This window comes from Elephantulus edwardii, unplaced genomic scaffold (genome assembly GCF_000299155.1).
Source record: "Elephantulus edwardii isolate Elephantulus edwardi_28Jun2011 unplaced genomic scaffold, EleEdw1.0 scaffold00062, whole genome shotgun sequence".
NCBI lineage: Eukaryota > Metazoa > Chordata > Mammalia > Macroscelidea > Macroscelididae > Elephantulus > Elephantulus edwardii.
The window spans coordinates 1,484,108-1,506,987 of NW_006399812.1; the positions used below are offsets into that span (position 1 = coordinate 1,484,108).

Sequence of the window (22,880 nt, forward strand, 5' to 3'; positions counted from 1 at the left end):
GGGGGGGGGAAAGAGTATTTGACTTGCCATCAGAATTAAATTAGGAGGGTTATGAGAATGTAACCCTATCATAAATTGGGTTTACTTGTATGTACAGAGGGCAGGAAAGCCCACATTAAACGCATTACAATGGAACGGGCAAAGGAAGACTGAAATAGATGGACTGGTGCTAACTTGTTGATTAGCAAGCCTAATCAGTCAGCTAGGTATGACAATGTATGAGACATTTATCTAACTTAAGCTATTTCCTAAGTGTGTGGTAACTCCCCCTGCTGAACTTGCCTCTCTGGTCTTTCTTCCATCAAGTACCCCTGAACAAAGTTTTGCAGACTACATTAAACTGGGGGTTGAGAGTATTGTGTACACACACACACACACACACACACACACACACACACATACACACAAACACACACAGTGTTTCTCTCTCTTTAGCCAACGAATACCTATACTGTAAACTTTTCTCCTTTGAGTTACTTTGAAGAGCCCCTAAAGAAGCGAAATTTGCTTCTCATCACACTTTGCCTATCACTGCCCTAACTGAACTTCAGGATGATTTACGGCTTGTATCTGAAAGGTGCAGCATGTCCTCGAATCCACCCATCTTTGAATCTGTCCCACAGGGCTTAGCACAGCCATCTCTCTACAGGCAGTCAGTGGTCACCGGTCACAGATGAATTTCTGAACTTTTACTTTAAATCTGGAATATGTAAGTAGTGCCTTGTCATCATGAGGAAAGTCAAGAAACAAAACTTCTGCTCATTCTGCTACTGATTACAATCACGACTCCTTGGTCTATCACTATGCACTTAAAATGAAACTTAACTTTACCTTTGCTTACTGTGGTGCATTCAATGATGAGCTGGTAGGAACTGCAACATCACAAGACCCCTCTATCACGTGCAATGTTTCTGATTTAGAAACTATTAAAATGATAAGTAAAACCAAAATGCTCTTTCATCGATTTCTTTCCTCGTGTCCACACAATCTCTAAAGTTAATTTCTATTTTAGAACTTCAGCATCAGATGGGAATGACTGTGTTTTGTTTTATTAGTCATGACTGCTCCTCCGGCTCAGTGTGATTCATTAATATTTACTCCAGGATTGGCAGAGGAGATCAATCGCTACTTCTTGAAGCTGCGTAGAGATACTTTCCACTACAAGATGCTTGTTTTTACTGATGAATGTTAATGCTTCCAAATAGCAAGTCTTGCAAGCACAAAGCAGGAAATCTAAGTCTGTTTCATTTGAACTGCTGGAGGCAGAGGACCACCTATTAAAAAGTCTTGGTCACGCAGTGTGACTGCTAGTCCAAGTAGTTCAGTTCCAAGAAGCTGTCTCAAGCAAAGCAGGAAGGTAATCACAGGGACATTAGGGCTGAGAAGAAACCCCACATTTGAGACTCAAACCAAACAGCTCTTCCTACATAAACTAAAAAAAAAAAAACCAAACCTACTTACTGCTATCAAGTGAAAAGTAACTCACAGCTAATCCACCATTAATTAAGTTTCTGAGGCCGTAAATCACAAGTGGCCCAACTTCACAGTCACAGCTCACAGTCGTAAAATGAGTACAGGTGGACAAGAAATAAATGTCCCAAAGGAAATTTTCTCCCACATTAATCTAAACACAAAAGTGGCTGAGGGACCAGTCTGCCTAATGTCTCTCATCCTGGCCATCTAAGTATCAACTATGCTACCCAGAACATTCGCTGTTAAGAAACTAGAACTGGGATGCCCTATCTCCCCCAGTGCCATCTCCTTAACTCAGAGGGCTTTCCCTGTTCTGATCACATTGTTACTTTCTCTGTTTCTTGCATATGTGCAGACATCATATATGTCCAGCTATCTCCACTTCCTTAACTCTTCCCACTACTGCAGAGTGGGGGGAGCACAGGCATCTGTCCTGGCAGCTATATGTGTGGGATGATACTCCTGGCCATGAGACGTCGGTGGCCACTAGGAAGTTAATCTCGGTTTTGTGAGCAAAGCATTCACCCAAGCACTGAGAGAGCAAGCTCGCTTGTTTGCTGTATGTGTTTTCTTTTCCTAGTGCCCTCAAACTCTGGCATGGCAAAGATTTTCTTATTAGGACAAAAATAAAAACCCTGTAATTTAACAAAAATCTTCAATGTAAGCTACATTGCACTACCCGTAAGCTGCCTCTCCCTTCCCCGTAACTGACTCAAGGTCAGGTCATGGAGTATGTCAAGGGCGAACCTACAGTTCAGTCAGGCAAGGATGGAGGGGCAAACACCACGAGGGTGGCTAACAATGGCTGATCCCCTAACACCAGGCCCAGGACTCATAACACAGTAGATATTTGCTCAATTAATAAATCAGTGTTGTCCTAAGGTCCACAAGCTAGATTTCTGTTTTCAGGGAGCTGTCTTCTTGTCAGGGAATAAACCATAGTCTCTCCTGTTTGGAACTTACTAATGCTTGGACAGAAGCTGATGTCCCATTTTCTATAGTTACTGGCAACTGCATAGCCTTTTTAGGAATTTTTATTAATATCTGGAGAGGCTGCTCATAGCATGAAGTCATCATTCACACATTTAGTAAACACTGGCTGAGTACTACTCAACTGGGCTAGCAGCTGATGATATAGACATAAATAATTCACAATGCATGATCCTCATGGAACTCCTCGCCACAAGTTCGCACTCAGTGGGAACTGAGGAGAGCAGCATCCGAATCCAAATCCTGGGAAAGAAGCAAGCACTAGTGACAGCAAGGGAGGGAAGTGTGCACACATGAGTTCAAGGGTGCAAAAAGTGATTTCAACAGGGCTCTGAGGCCACCTGCCAACTCCAGAACAGCACATTAAGTCTTTGACTAAGCGCGAGACCAGAGCTGGGGGTCTGCTTTTCACATCCTCATGCTCAGCTTCCTTCTGCACCCCATCTTCCCACACTGAGGTGGATTCCACGATTTAAAGGTCTACATGTTACATACAAAAATGTCCTTACAGTCAAGCCACCTAACTGACATAACATTATTTCATACATTGTTATCAGTGCATAGGTTTAAATACAGAAGCATATGCACACACTGTTATTGATGGGAGCTGGCGGGCACGCCAGGGGTAATTGTTACTGAGTGCAATTTTCATCTCACCCATTTTGAACCTAATAGCCCCACTGAATGTGCTCAGTGCTTAAGATGCACAGGGCCTGGACAAAGAGACAAGAATGACATTATCTTCGGGTTGGCAGAGGATTAAGAATGATGGACACATACAAGGCAGCTGTAGTTCAGTGGTGATTCTGGCCTTCTATGTGGAAGATTATGACCAGTGTGGCTCATGTCCAACTATCACTCGTCTTTCAGTGAAGACTTGTGTATTACAGTGATGCTAAAAAAGTTTCTGCAGAGTTTCCAGACCGTGACAAACTACAAAGAAAGGTCTCAATAATCAGCCAATGAAGAGCAATAGTCCGATCCCCTCGTGCACAGGTTCACCACGAGACACTGCGCATGAGGTTGTTAGGAGTCAAGGGCCAACTCAATGGATGTTATGAAAACAACAGCATCCTTTCACTATCCAACAGCTGCTTCAAAAATACTGTGGGAGTGATTGTATGAAACACAGTCAGAATGAGGAATAGTGTGAAACACAATGTTTACAAACTCTGTAAGCAAATTAATAATAATAAAAGAACTACTGTACCTACTGAATCATGCTTGCATTGACCTCCTTCTAGAAACCAGCTTTCTTTCCCTGCTTATGTGAAGATTAAAGTACATAATATGTTGTACATAAAGTGCAGGGTGCTGGGCTGCTCACCTGCTCACCAAAAGATCAGCAGTCCACCAGCTGGCTCAAGGTATGAGTTAATGTGCAAAGTATTACTGGACCCTTTCAGCAAGAGAGGGCTTTGGCCTCAAAAAGGCCGTCCTGGGTCAGATGCACTAATAGGAGGCAACTCAATGTGGCTGAGGGGGAGCCGACGCCCAGCTGACCCTCCCCTCGGTTTCTAAGGGAGAAAGCTGCCATTCTTTTTCCAATGGGGTCACCAGCGGGTGGATTCAAATTGCCAGACGGGCACAGCATTTGGGTTGGCAGCGAACTTCATGAAAAGGAAACGAAAATTTAAGGAGCCACACTTCATGAAGACTTCAAAATGGCAAGTGTTCATCACTGTGTAAATCTTTTTTTAACAGGCACAACAAGAAGCCAGCAAGCCTTCCTTGCACACAAGTTTCCTAAAGCTTTTTGTCCTCCCAGATATTCAAAGTGAAGGCTGATACTTATAGGTCATCTCCACAGCACAAACTCCCCTAATTATATTTATATAACGAGAACAAACAGGGCTTTGTCAGTATCGGCTGGAACTTGAAAGCTACTGATAAAAGAATCTTCCTTCAAAAGCTCAGTAACTTTATCTGTATAAACCAAGTGAGGTTACTCTTTTTCATCATCTCACATCAGGTAAATAAGACCAGTCCTAGGCATTTTGCAACAGGAAACACAGAGAGAGGCCAGAAAACAAGATACAGTTCGTTGGGCAGACTTTGGCAATTTGCTCAGTAAAGTGATACCACCTCGGTGGCTTGTGATGGCCTCAAACTCAATTCATTTTAACAAAAAATTTTATCATCTTGAATCTAAGAAGCCTGTCAAATCAGTCCAGAGTAACTCCGGCCATGTCTTTGGGAACTGCATCGGCCTTTGACTACAAACATCCTGATCACATGGGAACCGTACTTCAGAGAAATGATGTGGAATGCTACAGGATCCATTGTCTACCATCTCAGGTTAAATAAGCCTCATTAAAGTTACTTTTTAAAAAGTACAAAATGTTCTAGTTTAAATCATGTTTTCAGAAATGCCCGAAGTAAATGAAAGGGGTTTTAATAAAGTAAACAACGTGTAATTGTAAGAAAACTTGTAACTAATTATGTCACATAATTATTGGAGCCTCTGGAGCCCTGGAGAGAGCTCTGGAGATGTCATCTGTAGGGAGTTAATCCAAAGGTGGTTTGAGTCCATCAGCTGCTTCTCAGTAGAAAGATGAACAGTCTCCTCCTGTGAAAACTGACAGCATGGGGAAACGCCGTGGAGGGCCAGCTTTGAGTCAGAGCCCACTCAATGGTCGAGTGTGAACGACTGATGACACTCTGGTCGCACCGCACCGTGCTAACTGAAAAAGGTGGCAGGTCAAATCTACCAGCTGCTCCATGGGAAAAAGACAGTGTAGTCTCGTTACATAAAGATGTATCGCTTCACAACACCCAAAGGGCAGCTCTACTGTGTCCTGCTGGCCTAATGGGAGTGAAAACTCACTTAACGGCAGTACAGAGAGAACAAAGGATTTATCCCTCCATTTTATCATCAAGACCAAACAGGTATCTTCTGCTTGATTTTACGTTGTCCTGAAAGTAACAGTTCAAATTCCCGAGCTATTCTGCAGAAGAAGATGGGCAATCTCCTCCCGTGCGATTTACTGCCCTGCAAAGCCACTGGAGGGTCTACTACAGTTGAGTTCCAACTCAACAGTATAGAACAACAAGGGAGATTTTGTTGTTTTTTAATGAATCTTGTTCCATATTCCTTCAGATTTTTTCATAATAATCATCTGTTTTTCTTTTTCTTTCTTTTTTTTTTAAAAGCACCCTCTTCTTATAGAAAAATACCTTCCTAGAAGAAAGTATTCTCTTGGTGCAACCACTGTGGAAGGTGGTATGGCACTTTCTCAAAAAGTTGCAAATAGAGATACCATTTGACCCAGCAATTCCACTACTGGGAATATACCCTAAAGAGACCATAAATGACATCCAAGTAGATATATGCTTACCCATGTTTATCGCAGCTCTGTTCACAATAGCAAGAAGCTGGAAACAACCCAGGTGCCCATCAACAAACGACTGGATAGAGAAGCTGTGGTATATTCACACAATGGAATACTATGCTGCATTGAAAAACAAGGAACTCATGCAATATTATTCAAAATGGGTGAGCCTGGAGGACATTATGCTGAGTGAAATATCTCAGTCGCAAAAAGACAAATATTGCATGGTGCCACAGCTGTAAAATGGGACTGATATCAGGGTGGGGGTAAGACTGAGAAAAAGTGGATAAATTGTGTACACTGCACTGAAACAGATGAGGGACTAAATAATTTAAAAGCGATGTATGACAGGGTATTATGGTTATCACAAGAGTTCACAGTTAAGGTTGCATAGTGGAATGTACTTGGGGAGGTTGGAGGGGTGCGGGGGGATTGTGTACCAGGGAGGGAGTCTTACTTTTGAAAGAGAGGAGCGAACTGGGGGGCAGGGGGAGAGGGCTGGGCAGGTAGAGAAGTGCAGCAATGAATGAATGGAAATGTTCATTAAAATTATTTAAAAATTTTTAATGTTCATTAAAATTATTAAAAAAATAAACAAAACAAAAAAAGAAAGTATTCTCCGACATCACACTATGTTCATTGCTTTCAGTTACACTGAGGTTCAAGTTCTCAGTGAAGAAAGTTAGAAGGAATCCAGATTATGGTACAAGATTTTATGACCAAAGTAGCTTTCAAACAGTATTCCAACACAGCTAAAGACACCAGAATGCCAATGAGTATTGAAAATAAGCATCATTTTACAACACCACTCATGGCACATTCTATGGTGGAAATCAGGAACACGCATGCTGTTAGATATTTACAATGTTTTGTTTAATGAATATCTGCCGTCTTTATTTGCTTTCAAATTCAGAAAAGTAAAGGACCTTAGGATTTAAACTAGAGACAGCACATTCAAGTTAAAAAAAAAAAAAGATTGCTATGGCCTTGAATGTGAGCATCTGTCTAAACTTAGTAGAAAAACCCAACTCTTAGGCTGAGAGTGTGTGAAAGGTATAGGTGAGGTTTACAGATGAACTCAGGTTATCCAAATCCTATGCTTTCCAGCTAAGAAAGAGGGGGAGAAATGATTCCTATGTGAAGAATGAAACCAAAGCACGGATTCTGTTTGCCAAGGATTACAAGCAGTTAATAAGAAATGCAAGCAGCGCTGGAACAAATAGCTGGCCCCCTAGGAAAGGCCTTGCTGTGCTTGCATTACTGTGGATTCAGAGGACAAGTTGGGCCTGAAATGTCTGCACCATATGTTTCTGAGTGTCTTCACTGTGTTCCCTGTGGGCTGGTCCCCTGGTCTCCAAATTCTGGCTGGGCCTGACTGCCAGTCTTGCACACACTATGTGGTAATCTCACTGTGTCAGGAATTTACTTGGAGGAGATAGAAGATGACTCTCTGGTGAGTGAGCCAGGGCTCCCCCCATCCTCACTTCCTCCCTCTCTGGGTCTCTTTGTCTTTCCTCCTTCTCTCCCCATCACATAACTCCTACATTCCTGCATTCTGATGGCAAACCAAACTTCTGATCAGAGGAAAAGTATGACTAGGGTTCAAAAGCTTTGATTAATTCTTGTAGCTCCTATGCAGATCCATGGGGAAGGAGGAAGGACTAGCCTGAGGGCTTTTCTATCTCTTTAAAGCATCAGCCATTAATGGGCTAAGTTTACCACTGGGAATGAGCAGCTTGCCCTAAGCACATGCTCAAATGTATTTATTTTCCAATCTATGGTTTTCAAGGACGTTTTCCATGGCTGTGAGGCTTTAATGAGACCTGAGAGGTGTACAGTTTTTTTAAAAAAGACATTTATAATTGGCTGTACAGCATATCAGGGTACAATTTAGTAACTTGCCCAAGCTTTTTCGCATGCTAAAGTTCCAGCCAACACCAGTTTTCGATTTAGAAGAGAAATTCATAAGGAAAAGGGTTTAAAGTCTCAGAATGAGTTTTTGTTTTCCTAAACTTTACAGTCTTATTGTGAAGAGGGTTCCGTTTTTAAGATGCTAAGTAACCATGAAATATCATGATCCTGGAATTACTCTGCTTTACAACAAAGCGAGGACCTAACTGTGTTGATGTCCTCCCATTTTGCTCAGCTGGCTTACCTCCTGACTGTCACGGAGCATCCACTTACACAAAAGCAAATGAGGTTTACTGAGGGATCGAGATGGCCCAGACCAGAGGACCATCCACTGTCACACGGTGAAAAGGAACACTCTGACCAACCACACAATAGGATACATTCTTCTATTGTGGGGACAGGAATTAATGCTTACAAAATCTCTAACTGGCTGAAAGACCACCAGAGGAGTCAAAGATAGACCATCCAGACAGTGAGACTCTGGCAGACATAGACCCAAGACACGTAAGTGGAATCACAAGATCAGTTAAAGGCACATGCCGTTGCGTTTATTGCAGGGTTTTACTAGGATGGTGGACAGGACCAGATTTTGTGGTCACCCATTCTCCTCGGTCATGTCAGTTTCTAGGCTGTTGTTTTTAGGTGCCTTTCAGTCAAGTATGGCTCACAGAGACCTTATAAACAACAGATCTGAAACCTGTCCTATTTTGTGCCATCCTCACACTTCCTGACACATTACAGCCAATCCCGGCAGTCCACCTGATTAAGGATCTTCCCCTCTTTTGCTGACCCTCCACCTTTCTAAGCATGGTATCCTTCTCCAAGTCCTAACATTATGCCTGATGTATGTGAAACAAAGCTTTATTATCTTTACCTCCAAGGACCACTCTGGCTGTTCTTTCTCCAAGATAAACTGGTTTTTCCTTTTGGCAGTTCATGGGGATATTTAGTGTTCTTTTCCAACATCACATCTCACAGGCATCAGTTCTTCTTCTGCTGTCCTAATTCACTGTCCAGCTTTCAGATATATAACAAGTGATTAAAAAGATAATGGCCTAAATCAGGCAGTCTTCAAACTGACATCATGTTCCTCAATCATTTGAAGAGGTCCCTAACTGGCTGCTTTCCCAGGGCAACAATATTCTGATCTGCTGACTGCTGGTACCAAGAGTGTTGATTGTGGAGCCAAGTAAAATGAAATCATTGACAATTTCAATCACGTACATTTCTAGAGGTCAATTGTGAAGATTTCTTGATAATCTCAAGACCCTTGAGGCATATGCTAGTACATCTTGCATCCATTTAAAACGACAAGTATCCTTTTAGAAATAGATTATGTTCCCTGTACAAGCCAGGCCTCAGAGAAAAGTAATGCAGTCCTTGAGGTATATGACCCAAGTCAATTCCAAGATTAAGGGGACTGACACTTGGAAAGGCAGTTTTGAAAAATCCAACATGGATTCCAGATTCATATAAAGACTTTTGAGCTAAGGCTCTGCCTTTCAGACTGCCCTATTTACACACAAACTAGACGCTTCTGATCTTAGATACAATGTAGTCAGTCAGTCAAGACCTAGAAGTCATTAGGGGAGCCCTGGTAGTGGAGTGCTTAAATGTTCAGCTGCTACGCTGAGGCAGTTCAAACTCAACCAACCATTCCATGGGAGAAGAACATGGGAATCTGCTTAGGTAAAGATCACAACTAAGAAAACCCTATGGAGCCGTTCCACTCAATCACCTGTAATGCTCATATGAGTCTAAATCAACTCAATGGCACCTCACAATAACAAAGAGGCATCCACTCACTGAACAGTTGTTGAGTTTTGTACTTTTTGCTTGGTAAATCAGGACCCTGTGTACTTGTCAAGTTGGAATGGACTCCTAGCTGGCCCTCCAGTAGGTTTTCAGGGGAAGTAAATCCCATGGGAAGAAACTGCCTATCTTTCTCCCACAGAGCAGCTAGTTGGTGGACTGTGGTTAGGCTGGAAGCACAGCTTCTTTCCACTAGGCCACTAGAATTCCCCACCAGGAAAAGCAAGTTCCAAACTCTAGAGTTCTCAATTTCCGCTCAGCCTTGGGAAGCCAAAGGCTAAACAGTAAAATCTGAGGAAGCTGGATCCCATGGAAGCCAGAAATATATCAGAAGGAAAAACAAAAACAAAAACAAAACAAAACAAAACAAACAAACAAAAAAATCCCAATTCAGCTATCTTCCATGAATGGAAAACAACAGAAAACAGTTAAACCTGGACCCTGTGAAAAGTGGAATACTTGCTAGTCTTGGAAGAACAAGGCCTTTCACCTGGCTGTCAAAGGTGTCATTGCTGTTCCTTTTCAGAAAGGAAGAATTGTTGGTAGAATACTTACAGGTCCTTTTCCTTTTGCATTTCACCAATCACTTAAAAGCAGCAATTTATGGGGTATGGTTAGTCAAGTGAGTAGGAAGCTGCAGTGGCAATACAAAGGCGAGTAGTTAAACCCACCAGCTGGTCCTCCTATGTGATTTAAAGTCTTTGAAAACTTGCACGAGGGTCAGCTATAAGTCAATTCCAAGTTGATGCCAATGAGTTGTTGTTTGGATGTCAAGGAGCTCTGGTGGCATGGTGACTTATGCTGCTAACCACAAGGTCAACAGTTCAAATCCACCAGCTAGCTGCTCATAGGGAGAAAGCGGAGTAGTCACCTGTAATGATTTACAGCTTCAGAAACCTGCTACAGGATTACTATTAGTCAGAACTGACTCAGCAGCAGTGGGTTTGGTTCAGAGAACAATGTGATACTCCCCGCCATCCCGGTTGTTTGATTTTTATAAACACATAATGAGTTGCTATTGAGTTGACTCAGCCTCACGGCGACCATTAGAACTACTTGCTGTCCAATTTTACATCTCCCTAAGTCTCCCAAAACATTTAAATCCACTTGTATGAGCTACTCTGCCAATCCAGCTCACCAAGGTTCTCTCGCCCTCTCTGGCTGTTCTTCCTCAAATACAATAATGAGAGGTCAAACCGCAAAAGTCAACCAGTGTCCTACTGTGATCCATACACAGGGTGTTCACTGGCTCATCTTTGCAAGCAGATCACTACACCTTTTTTCTACACTGTTTTTGTTTTGTTTTCTCTTGTTTAGGTTTTTCTTGTTGTGTACCGTCAAGTTGATCCAACTAGCTCAGGAGGAGACTGCCTCTCCCTCTCCAGCAGAGCATCTGGTGGATCCAAAACACGCGCCTTCGGGACTGCAGCTCAGCTTCTTGCCACTAGGCCACCAGAGATCCCTAAGAAGTAACTGTTGAAAGTAATAAATGTTGGAGAGGATGTGGTGAGATAGGAACGCTTATACATCGTTCATGGGATTGTAAAACGGTAAAACCATTCTGGAAGGCAATTTGGCATTTCCGCAAAAAGCTGAACATAGAAATTCCTTATGAGCCAGCTATTCCACTGCTTGGAATATACCCTGAGAATGTGAGAACTGAGGCACAAATGGAGACTTGAACACCAATGTTCACAGCAACATTATTCACCCTCCCAAGAACATGGAAACAGCCCAGATGTTCAACCACAATGGAATGGACTGAGAAATTATGGTACATTCACACAACTGAATACTATGCAGTATGCAGGAACAATGCTTTTATAAATTACCTAACTTGGGAAGGACTGGAGAACATTGTGTTAAGTGAACTAACTCAGTCTCATCAGGACAAATACTGTATAAGACCATTACTGTAGAACGTGTACAAGGTGGGGAGGGTGGAACAGAGGGATGAGGATGAGGAGGCTTTATCATATGGTCACATAATTCGATGGGTGGAGGGAGGGTTGAATAAAGGAAAGGGGAAAGATCCAGTGTGGAAGAACAATATATATGAACTTTGTAACTAAACCAGGATAAAATTAAAATTTTACTTAAAAAAGTACTGCTGAAACCTATCAGCCATGATGATTGGTATTTGAAGTATTTGTTGTTTTGTTTCCAGTCACCACAGGTTTTCAGATTGAGAGACAGGTGGTAGAAATGTACTGTATTCTAAATCACCACCAATGAGTCAATCTCTATTCACTGCAACCTTCTTTGACAGGGTAGAACCACCAGCACTCAGTTTTCCAGGCTGTAAATATTTACAGAAGGCTGCCCTGTCTTTCCCTCATGGAGTGGCTAGTGGGTTCAAACCACTGAAGTTTGGATAGCAGACACATTCTTTAACCACTGAGCCACTAGAGCTATAATAACAATTTATATCATATGGTTTATTATATGCTTTTTAAAGATCACAGGAACTCTGAAGAATACAATGTTAAGTAGAATAGTCTTCCTAACTATGAGAAGTTGTTGCTGCAATTTTTGTTAGGTGCTACTGAGTTGAGTACAACTCAGAACGACCCTATGAACTTTGTATTTCTTCATTTTGCCTTACATTAGACAGAAAAGAATGCTAATCTCTCTCCTTGAGACATACCATCTCAGAAGGTCTTCCTTCCCATTTCAGAGTTTATGCTGATTAAATATTATTTGAGCAGTACAAAATATTATTTGATAAGTATCTGCCAGTTATCTGAGATGACGAACAATCATCAATAAAGAAATTTTCTATCCACAGGTATTATCTGTGCGAGTAGCCTTTCCCCACGGAACATCCACCAAGCTCAGATGGAGAACTGAACCAGGGACTAGTCAGACAATGCTGGTTCCTGGCTCAGGGACAGTTCTGCACCAGAAAAGAAGGGGGATGAAATTAAAAAGACTTCTCCTCAGATACTAATAACATTCTAACAAATAACATTGTCATTCAATTGAAAAAGATTTTACAAGTTTTGTTTACAAAGAGCAAGGCAGTCAGCTTACAGACTAAGGTGGACCTAACACTAGCCTACCTTATTTTCAACCTTCAAGTGCTTCATCTGCACCTTGAAAGCAGATGAATAAGGAATAGCAAAGAAGAACTGAGGTCTGAATTGTGATGTCAAAGAAGAGTACTCAATAGAGCCTGGACTGCCAAAAGAAGAAACAAGTCTGTCTTAGAAGAGAGCAGGCAGGGGGCTCCTTTATGGCGAGGATGGTGCATCTTGATCTTATATGCTTTGGTGATGTTATCAGCAGGGGCTAGTCCTTGAGAAAAGTACTCACGCTTGAAAAAGCAGCATGTAGGGAAAGGAGAGGAAGACGCTAAGGAGATGGATTCACACGCTAACTGCAACAACGAGTTTAAGCAAAGTGGACATTGTAAGGAGGCCACAGGATTGGGCAATCTGTGTTCTGAGCTGGAGTCAACTCAACAGTACATAAAAACAAGAGATAGTACTTTTAAGAAAGTTATAACTATATATACCACTTTATTATATTGCTACAACTGACAACAAACATGGCTATAGATTCTGTATGGTCTGGTACAGAAAGAATTTCAAGGAGGGGACAGGATGCAACACCACGAGTTACCACCTGGGAGACACGAGGGTCATCACTGTACCCAGCTAAATGATAAAAACTTCCTGCAAAGTCACTAGGCATTAAATTCATCTGTCTGGCATGTGCAAAATGTTCTTTAATGCTGGTCCCATACTCTTAGTATCAGAAGGGAGCTCTGGTAGCTTAATGGTGAGGAGTTGAATTTCCAACCCAAAGGCACATAGTTCAAATACACAAGCTGCTCTGTGAGAGAAATATGGGCGATCTCCTCTCACAGAACAGCCTCTGAAAACCTGCTGGAGGGTCAGCCAAGAGTCACTTCCAATTCAATAGTACATAACTTCAGCAAGGATTTAGTGTCAGATGTATTTTCAAGGGTTTAAGAGGCTATATGGAAAAAGGAAACAAAATAAATAATTGCCATGTGACCTCGCAGACATTCCAGTTAATCAGTTTCCAGTAAACTCTTCCACTGAGCTATACAGATGTTCTTGTTCAACTCCTAATCATAATGGACAGTTTCAGTAATGTGACCTTTTTTATTTTTTAAATTGATGCTAAATATGCTCCCTGACATTGTACGGCAATGGAGTAATTTCACAGAGAGGAAAACTGGATTTGCCTGTCAGATAATAGATATATATACACATAATAAAATCTGATTTATATTTCCAGAAAGGAACGTAATAGGATGAAGATAGTGGGCGACCACTCTGAACCCTAGATCTCCTACCAGTGATGCATTTCACCTGAGCTCTCCTTCTGCCAAACACAACATTATGAAAATTAAAAGGCGCAGGGATTTTAAAGTTCCTTTGCAAACCCAGTCAAGCATTAAGCTTACACTATAGGTGGTGGTCAGGGAACTGTGGTAAGGTAACCTGAAGGTACTTTGGTTTGAATCCACTGGCTTCTCTTCAGGAGAAACATGGGCAGTCTCCTCCTGTGTGATTTAATGCCTCTGAAAATCTGCTGGTCAGCTAGCAGTGAGTTCTGACTTTATAGTTAGTACTCAACAACAGAGGTGATGGTTACTCAGGCTAACAAATTAGGAAGAATCTCTTAAACAGGAGACCCGAAGTTGCTAAGTGAATAGACAGAGCTCGTGAGAAGAGTATGGCATCATGGCAACTGCCTGCTTTATGGAGGAGAGCTACTGCCCAGAACTTTCTAACTGTGGTATATGTGAAATCATCTCCTTACTCTACCTCATCAAATGGGTTATTTATGGTCATTTAGTCAGTCTATAAATATTTACTAAACTCTAACTTTCATGAAGGCAGGATAACAGAAATTTTCTTTAAGGAACTTCACTGAGTTACAAAAAACACAGAGAATAAACTCCCATAAACTCCAGAGGGAAAAATATCGTCTCACTACTCTCATATGCAATATTTACAAAGAAAGGATTGAGAATCTCAGACTTCCTCAGAGAGGGAGGTTTACTCCCAACCAGTGATACCCCTTGTTCCTAGAAGTTTCCTGAGACCAGAGCCTTGGTGTTTTCAGAACTCAATCTAACAGCCTACAGTCTGGCCTTAGTAATAGGCCGTCGCTTCTATCCCTAAGTATGTTCTGAACACACCCACAATTTGGATACACTTGGTTTTTTTCACTGCACTGACTGATACCAAGAAAGTAAGGGTGTAGAGCAGATGACCATATGCAGGAAGGACTTGAACACACTATCTGGAATACTCAAACTTCAAATAAACTGTTTGTCTCACAAGCAACTCAGTTACTAATTTCCAAAAGAGAGGGCTGATCATAACCATTTGATGATGAATTGCAAAAGGAAGAAAAGGAAGGAGGTGGGAAGTGGAGCAAAAGTCTGAATTCAAAGAGAACTAGAAATATCAACAACTTTTCCCCTCAATCAAACCCAAAACTTCCATGATAAGCACATTAAAGTTAGAAATGGAAGAGGATCTATATACCTTGGAGACTGAGTGGATGGATGGATGGATGGATGGATGGATGGATGGATGGATGGATGGATGGACGGATGGATGCGTGTAATGGATGGATGCATGGACAGATGCATGCATGGATGCATGGACAGATGGATTGATGGATGGTTAGAGAAAGCCAGGAAGAGAGCTCAAATAGCTGAGAAAGAGATCAATCTCTTACAAGCCAGTTAAATATGACTTCAACACTCTTGCCACTTTCTCCCTTCTGCTTCTTCCTTTCTTAGAAACTAGATCCTTTTGAAAAATAAACTGGGTGTTAGCAGGGTATAAATTGGAGAATGTAACTTTTGGCTAGGGGAGGAAGATTAAGGATAGCTCAGCCACAAGGTTCTCAACTAATCCCTCATCCCAGGCTGCAGGAGCCACTGAGCACATGTGGTGCATTGTGGGCAGGAGTCCCAGAGGCAATCGGCGCCCACTTCCTGACAGTGTCACGTGCTGCTTATCAGCACCTGGCCTGCTTTGACGGTGGGCAGCATCCTGACCAGACCACCCAGACACTAAAGGGACAAGACAGTGAGCTGAATTTCAGAGCGATGTCCAAGAAACTACCAGGAAGATTATCGCACAAAGGCATTCTTTTTATCTATCAAATCCACGTACATTGCTACACAGGTAGGAGGAAATGCCATCTGGGACTCTATGCTTATATACATGTGCTTGCAGGCAACAGCTTCTAATTTAAAAACAAAAACCACCAAGAAGAAATTACACAGTGCTGCAGGAACAAGGTCCAACTTCAAACCCACAAGTTCCCAGGAAGGAAAAAGAAATCAGGGCCCATTTGATTTATTTGGAGATGTTGGCTCATGGGTAGAAATTAAGAGACTTATGGTATGTAAACACACTTGCAAGTCAGGCAAACATACTTTAAAGTACTAACAGTCTCCATAAAGCAAAGGCCACTTACTTCAGTAATCATTGGCATGAATTTTCCTCCATCAGGCCAGACACTAACGAGGGAGGCACTGTCTCTGAGGAAAAGGTAAAAGCCAGAAGACACCGCACAACTAACTTAAACTAGTCACAGAGCTGTGGGCAGTTGTCTGACCTCCCGACTTCAATTTCATCACGTCAGAGTCACTACCTCAAAGGCTGTGGTGAGTTATCAGTGAATCACTGTATGTAAAATGCTTAAAATAGCACACCACACAGAGAAGAAACTAAGCAACAGAGAACTGTCATTCCAGGGGTCCTGAGTGCTGCTTGAAGTGACACAAGGCTTTTAGAAATGGACTGTGGCAAAGACAGAACTAATGCTACCGAATTACATACACTGAAACAAGACTGAAAAGACAAACGTTTTGTTTACTTCTATTTCTCCACAATACAATTAAAAAATCACACAAGTCATTGTTGTTGAGTCCAAACCACTCACATTAACTGCCTTCAGGTCAAACTGACTCACAGATGACCCCTCAGCAGGATTTCAGAGGCTGTAAATCTCAAAGAAGAAGATCACCTATGTTTTCCATGTGAAACATTTGCTGGATTTGAATTGCTTACTTTTGGGTTGGCAGCACAGTTCCCTATCCAGTAGGCTACCAGCACTCTCCAAAATTAAAAATAACAAGAAGAAATAAGAGTACATACAAAATACCCCTGGTGGTAATGCCTTGGACTGCAAAACAAAAGGTCAGCAATTCAAATCCACCAGCTGTGTTGTGGGAGAAAGCTGCATCATCTCTTCCTGTAAAGATTTCCAGCCTGGGAAAGGCAGCGGTAGCAGGGAATGGAGAGTCACCATGAGTCAAAACTGACTTCACAACAGTGGCCTTGCTTTTAGTGAGGAGAGAAGGAATGGATGCATGTCAAGAAAGTAAAATAGCACACAGTTATTTACATGTAAAATAGCTTAAAAACAACAACAATAACAAAAAAGACCTCAAACCAACAACAATAGCTCTGTCTTGGTTTTATGACTAAAAACCATGAGAAAGCTGAGAGGAATCAAAAAATCAACACTTAAGAAGCAAGATTTAAGCTCTAAGTTTCCTCCCTGGAAAACAGTGGCGGAGATTTACTTAATTATTACTATCATTTTCTTTCTCTTAGAAGGTAAATACCAATGTTTTATTAAGATAAACTCAAGCAACATTATACCTTACTGATGACGCCACAGGGTAAGAACGGCAGAACTAAACTCACCTAATCACATAAACAGAGTAGCTGAATCCTTTAACTTGGAAGAGAAAGGGAAAGGCCTCTGTTAGGGCTCATCCCTTTTCTTGTTAAAACCTGTTCTTCTCAAAAAGTTCTGATTTATACTGACTCTCGACCTCTCGATGTTTTGCTTTAAATCTTTGGGGAGAAGAACTGCTGTCTTTCTCCTATAGCTTCAAACCACCAACCTTTCTGTTACCAGGCGAGTGCTTCACCACTAGCACCACAAGGCCTGCTTCAAAGTCTCCATGAACTCATCTCCAAGATTCCTTTGTTTCATTTTAGATTGACATGCTGCTGCTGCTGTTGTTGTTGTTGTTGTTGTTGTTGTGTACCACTGAGGCGGAACCAAACCACAGCTGACCCTGCGGTGGGTTTTCAGAGGCAGTTAATTGCACGGGAGGAGACTGCCCATTCTTCTCTATGGAACGTTTAAATATTTGCAACCAGTTTAAAGAAATTTGTCAAAACAAAACATTCAACTTCTAAGGCAGCTAAACAAAGATTATGACAGAGTATAGTAGAAATAAACAATTTTCCTTTTTCTTATAACTCTATGCAAGAATAAATATGGCTATTTGTTAAAATTAAGCTTCCTAAAGCATTTGATAGTCTTGCTAACTCTGTCAAATTAATGAAATCCTTTAAGTGAAAAAAGTGAATTTGTATTTCTCTCAATACCTATTTATGGCACTAATAAGAATTAAAATGGTAATTTCTGTTCTCTACTGTCAGTGTTCCATTGGGATAACTCTATTCCAAGGTTTCAAGAGTACATGAAAGCTTTAGATTGAAGTCTTGTTTTTAATGGTAAATTTATTATCCTGGTAGGGCCAACAGCATTAAGATTATAAACCTATGACTCCTTCATCAACTATCTTCTTATCCAGCATTATATGTTTTCTTCCTGTTGTTGTGTACTGTCAAGTGGGAAATGATTCATAACTGACTCTCAAACAGGATTTCATAGGCAGTCTATCTCATGGGAGGAGACTGCCCATCTTTCTCCTACAGAGCAGCTCATAGATTTGAACCATGAGCCATCAGGTTGGCAGCACAGCTCCTGACCAAGGTCACCAGAGACAATAGCAAAAAACCCACTATCAGACTATTCCTGCACATTAACCTGGGTTTCCCTTCAGGGCCCATCTCCCAGCCTGCAGCGACAACCACGTCTGTCAGGCTTGAAGCTGAAATACTGAGTTCTCCAGCAGGCTGCATGTCAGTCCCACCTCCACCACTGGAAGTGACTGAGAAGGATTTTGAGGGAGTCCTTCTGAGGAGGGCCCAAGAGGGCTTAAGATGTGGGCTTGAGACAGAACTAATGCTGTGACTTTACTCAAGTGCTGGAAGGACCCAGTTCTGCAGCTGGAAAGGTACTGGGGGTAATTTGGGGCCTAGCAGCTATAGCAAAAGCTAACTGTCCTCTCTTCCTTCACATCCTGGGCTGCTGGGCTCCTCCTTTGAGCACCTGTTAGTCTCCAAGCTCTCAGGGTCAAAGTCCAAGCCCTTCAAGACCAGCAGCCTGTCCTTCACAGCCAGGAGTCTGCCCCACACAGCCAGGGCTGGGGAGAAGGTGGCTGTACAGGACATGGGCACTGGCAGCAATCCTCACTTATCATCCCGATGCTGGATCCACTGATTGCTCAAGCCTCAGAATTACAGCTTTTCCTCTAGTGAATCCTCAAAATCCAGGTCCTTGACAGAGATCAGGGCCCCGGGATCCAGAGGTTAGTGTTGCTGGGGCATAGCACTTCTAAGTAGTCTAGACTCGAGATGACACCCCCATCTCCTCCCACCCACAACCCTAATCCTTTGCACCTAATGCTGCTTTTTTGCACACGGTCCTGGTGTTTGGAATCTAACCATAAGTGAAGAGTGGACAGAGTGGGTATCTCAGGGGTTCTGAAGCTGTAAAATTTCATGGGAGGGGACCGCCCATCTTTCTCCCACAGATTTGAACTACTAGAGCTAGATGGCCTTTGACTTACCAGCACAACTCCCTAGGGACCATGTCAAGTGAGAATAGTTAAGAGATTTTACATTGCATTGAGATAAATACTAATTTTTTTCGGGGGGGGGTATCATCCTCGACAAGCATTGACACCTTAGATTTCTCAATTTTCACTCCCAAATGGCTGTATTTGATCTGGTGAATGACTTATACAACAATTTTAAATTAGAAAAACCAGATATTATAAGGTGTACATGTGTGTATTCAAAGAGTATATATACTGCTACATTTCATTTTCTTTATTAGTTTTCCTTTGAGATGATAAGGTATTTTACATAAATTAAATAATGGAATCAATATCTGTCTGAACTGGACAGAGTTTTCCACATTATGTGCCCAGGACTGAAAACCAGCTCAGCAACTCCAACCAGAGAGCAGGAGCAATTTATGATGCTTTCAGCTGCCCTGTTATCACAGATGTGTGCTTTCTGATAACCCTTCCACACTGTCCTTGACCCTACAGTATTCTAGATCTACTGTAAAGTCATTAGAAGTGGTTTGCAGAGGCTGATAACACAGTGGAGAATGTGTATTCCTAGGCAGTGGATGATGAAAACTTCTGCTTACAGCGAAAGCAAACCAGGAAGAGATAAGTCCTACCAGGAAAGCAGATCCTTCTAAGGATAAGGACAGAGAGCACAACACAGAGTTCCTTAACAGTTGGCAGAAAAGAAACTGGTTTAGCATTGTTCTAAGCCTGCAGACATATATAAAAGATGCCTTAGAAGATTCAGTTTCTAGGTGAGGCTTTGTCTGATTTTCTAGATTGAAAGTTCAAGGAAAGTCAAACAATTCATTATGCTATTATTATTATTTATTAAAATTGTCAGAGAAGCCTAGCACATTATGTGATATAAACCTACTATTTTATATAAACTCCAGTATACCTGATGGCAAAGACAGAAAGCTGCCTGTCAATATACCTTCTTTAAAAGCATCAACCCAAATTTGTTGGCCAAGGCAATATGTTGTTGTTGTTGTTATGTGCCTTCGAGTCGTTTCCGACTCATAGCGACCCTATGCACAACAGCCCTAAACCCTGCTCTATCCTGCGCCAACCGCACCGCCTCTGACACACCCATCCCGATTACCCCAGTCACCTAATCAATCCATCTCACAGAGGGTCTTCCCCTCCTGCATTGTCCCTCAACCCTCCCAAGCATGATGTCCCTCTCCAAGGATCCGTCCCTCCTGGCAACATGTCCAAAGTATGTCAGACGAAGCCCCAGAATCCTTGCCTCCAAGGAGTAGCTTGGTTTAATCCTCTCCAAGATAAATGTGTTTGTTTTCCTGGCAGTCCAGGGTACATTCAGTACCCTTCTCCAGCACCATAGCTCAAAAGCATCCACTCTCCTTCTGTCCTCCCTAGTCATTGTCCAACTCTCTGATGCATAACAAGCGATTGCAAATACCATGGCCTGTATCAGGCACACCTTAGTCTCCAGAGAGACACTGTTGCTCCTGAGTACTTTAGAGAGGTCCCTAACAGCAGACTTTCCCATCGCGATACGCTTTTTGATTTCCTGACTGCTGGTGCCAAGAGTGTTGACTGTGGAGCCGAGCAAACTGAAGCTGTGAACACTCTCAATCTCTTCGTCATTCATCCTGACACTGCCAATTGGTCCAGTGGTGAGAATCTTTGTCTTTTTGACATTGAGCCTCAGTCCATACTGAAGGCTGCAGTCCTTGACCCTTCGCAGCAAGTGCATGAGGTCCTCCTCAGTTTCAGCAAGCAGGGTTGTGTCATCTGCATAACGCAGATTGTTAATAGACCTTCCACCAATCCTGATGCCACAATTCTCCTCATAGAGCCCAGCCTCTCAGATAATCTGCTCTGCGTACATGTTGAAAAGGTATGGAGACAGGATGCATCCCTGGCGTACACCCTTCCCAATTTTGAACCATGCAGTGTTACCCTGCTCTGTTCTGACTACTGCCTCTTGGTCCAAGTATAGGTTTCGTATTAGCACAATTAAATGTTCTGGGATTCCCATTCTTCTCAGAGTCAGCCACAGTTTGTTATGATCCACACAGTCAAATGCCTTTGCATAATCAATGAAACACAGATAGACATTCTTCTAGTATTCTCTGCTTTACTCAGCATAAAAACAACATTTTCTAATCTCTGCTAGGACTTCAACAATGTGCCCAGTCTACTAATGACTACCCAGTTCTGACTCCTGAAAGCTCCATGTGTTACAGAGTCGACCTGCATCTGCAGGTCTTCAATGACTGTAATCTTATAGATCCCCAGGAGTTTCTTCTGTGGTGGATCCAAACCACCAACCTTGTAAGTCAAGGACACACTGTGCTAAATTCCTTTAAGCAAGATATAGGTTGAAGTTATCTGCTGGAAATTCTGAGAACTCTCCTGAAGTGGAAATTTCTTCAGCTAGTTGCCTCTCTTTAGCTTTCTTTTCTCTTGCCCCCTTTTTCTCATCAGGAATAAAGAGCTGTAGGAGCTGCAGTAGCTATCTTGTGATGATGAAGCAACTCTTTGAGGATAGAAGTCACACAACTAAGGATGGAAAAGAATGAGTCTTGGATACAAATGACTTCACAGAACCTCTGTCCTACCTCTGGGCTGCCTAACTTCAGATTTTGTGGTAAACAAAAGAAATATTAAGATGCATCTTGCTTTAACTATTGATTTTCAGGTTACTTGCAGAAAGATCTCTGGTGTCACAGTAGTGAGACTGCTAATTAAAAGTTGAATGTTCAAACCCACCAACCACTCTGCAGGAGAAAGATGAGCCTGTAAAGATGTACACAACTGCTATGGAGTAGTTCTCTACTAGATCAACTATGATTGACTCAACCACTAGGTGTTTTTAAGATGACTACTTCTTATTGTTATTGTTCTTACTGTTGTTAGGTGCTTTCAAGTCAAGTACAACTCACAGCAACCCTATTAACAACAGACCTGATGCCCTACTGTGCCAACCTCATCATCTGACATACCTGTAGCCCACTGCTGCTATCTCTGTGTCAATCCACCTGGCTAAGTGTCTTCCTCTTTTTCACTGTCCCTCCACATTTCCAAGCACGATATTCCTCTCCAAGGAATAGCCTCTTCTAGCAACATGATCAAAATATATGAAATATATATTTTATCATCTTTGCCTCCACAGACCACTCCAAGAGGTATCTGTTTGTTCTTTTGAAGAACATGAGATAGTCAGTGCTCTTCTCCAACACCACAACTCAAAGGCATCAATTCGTTTTCTGTAATCCTTATTCATCGTCCAGCTTTCATATGCACAGCAAGTGGCTGAAAAGGCTATGACATGAATCAGGCACACATTAGTCTTCAAAATGACATCATTGCTTCTCAATAATTTGGAGAGGTCTCTAACTGAAAACTTTCCCAGTGCTATAATTTTTCCTGATCTCCTGATAACTAGTACCAAGTGTACCAATTGTGGACCCAAGTAAGACGGGGTCATTGACAGTTTCAATCTTTTCTCCATCTAGCATGGTGTTGCCTATTCCTCTAGTGATAAGAATTTCTGTTTTCTTGACACTGAGATGCAATCTATATTGAAGGCTTCAGTGACTGATCTTTGGCAACAAGCACTTCAAGTCCTCCTAACTTTCAAAAAGCAGGGTTGTGTGATT

At 42.0% G+C, this 22,880-nt stretch overlaps 1 protein-coding gene across 1 annotated transcript in view; it reads right to left on the minus strand.

The window, feature by feature from the left end:
- The window catches only part of AFF3 (AF4/FMR2 family, member 3), a 618,084-nt gene that overhangs the window by 507,296 nt on the left and 87,908 nt on the right, over positions 1-22,880 (minus strand). The gene's annotated exons all lie outside the window — the stretch shown is intronic.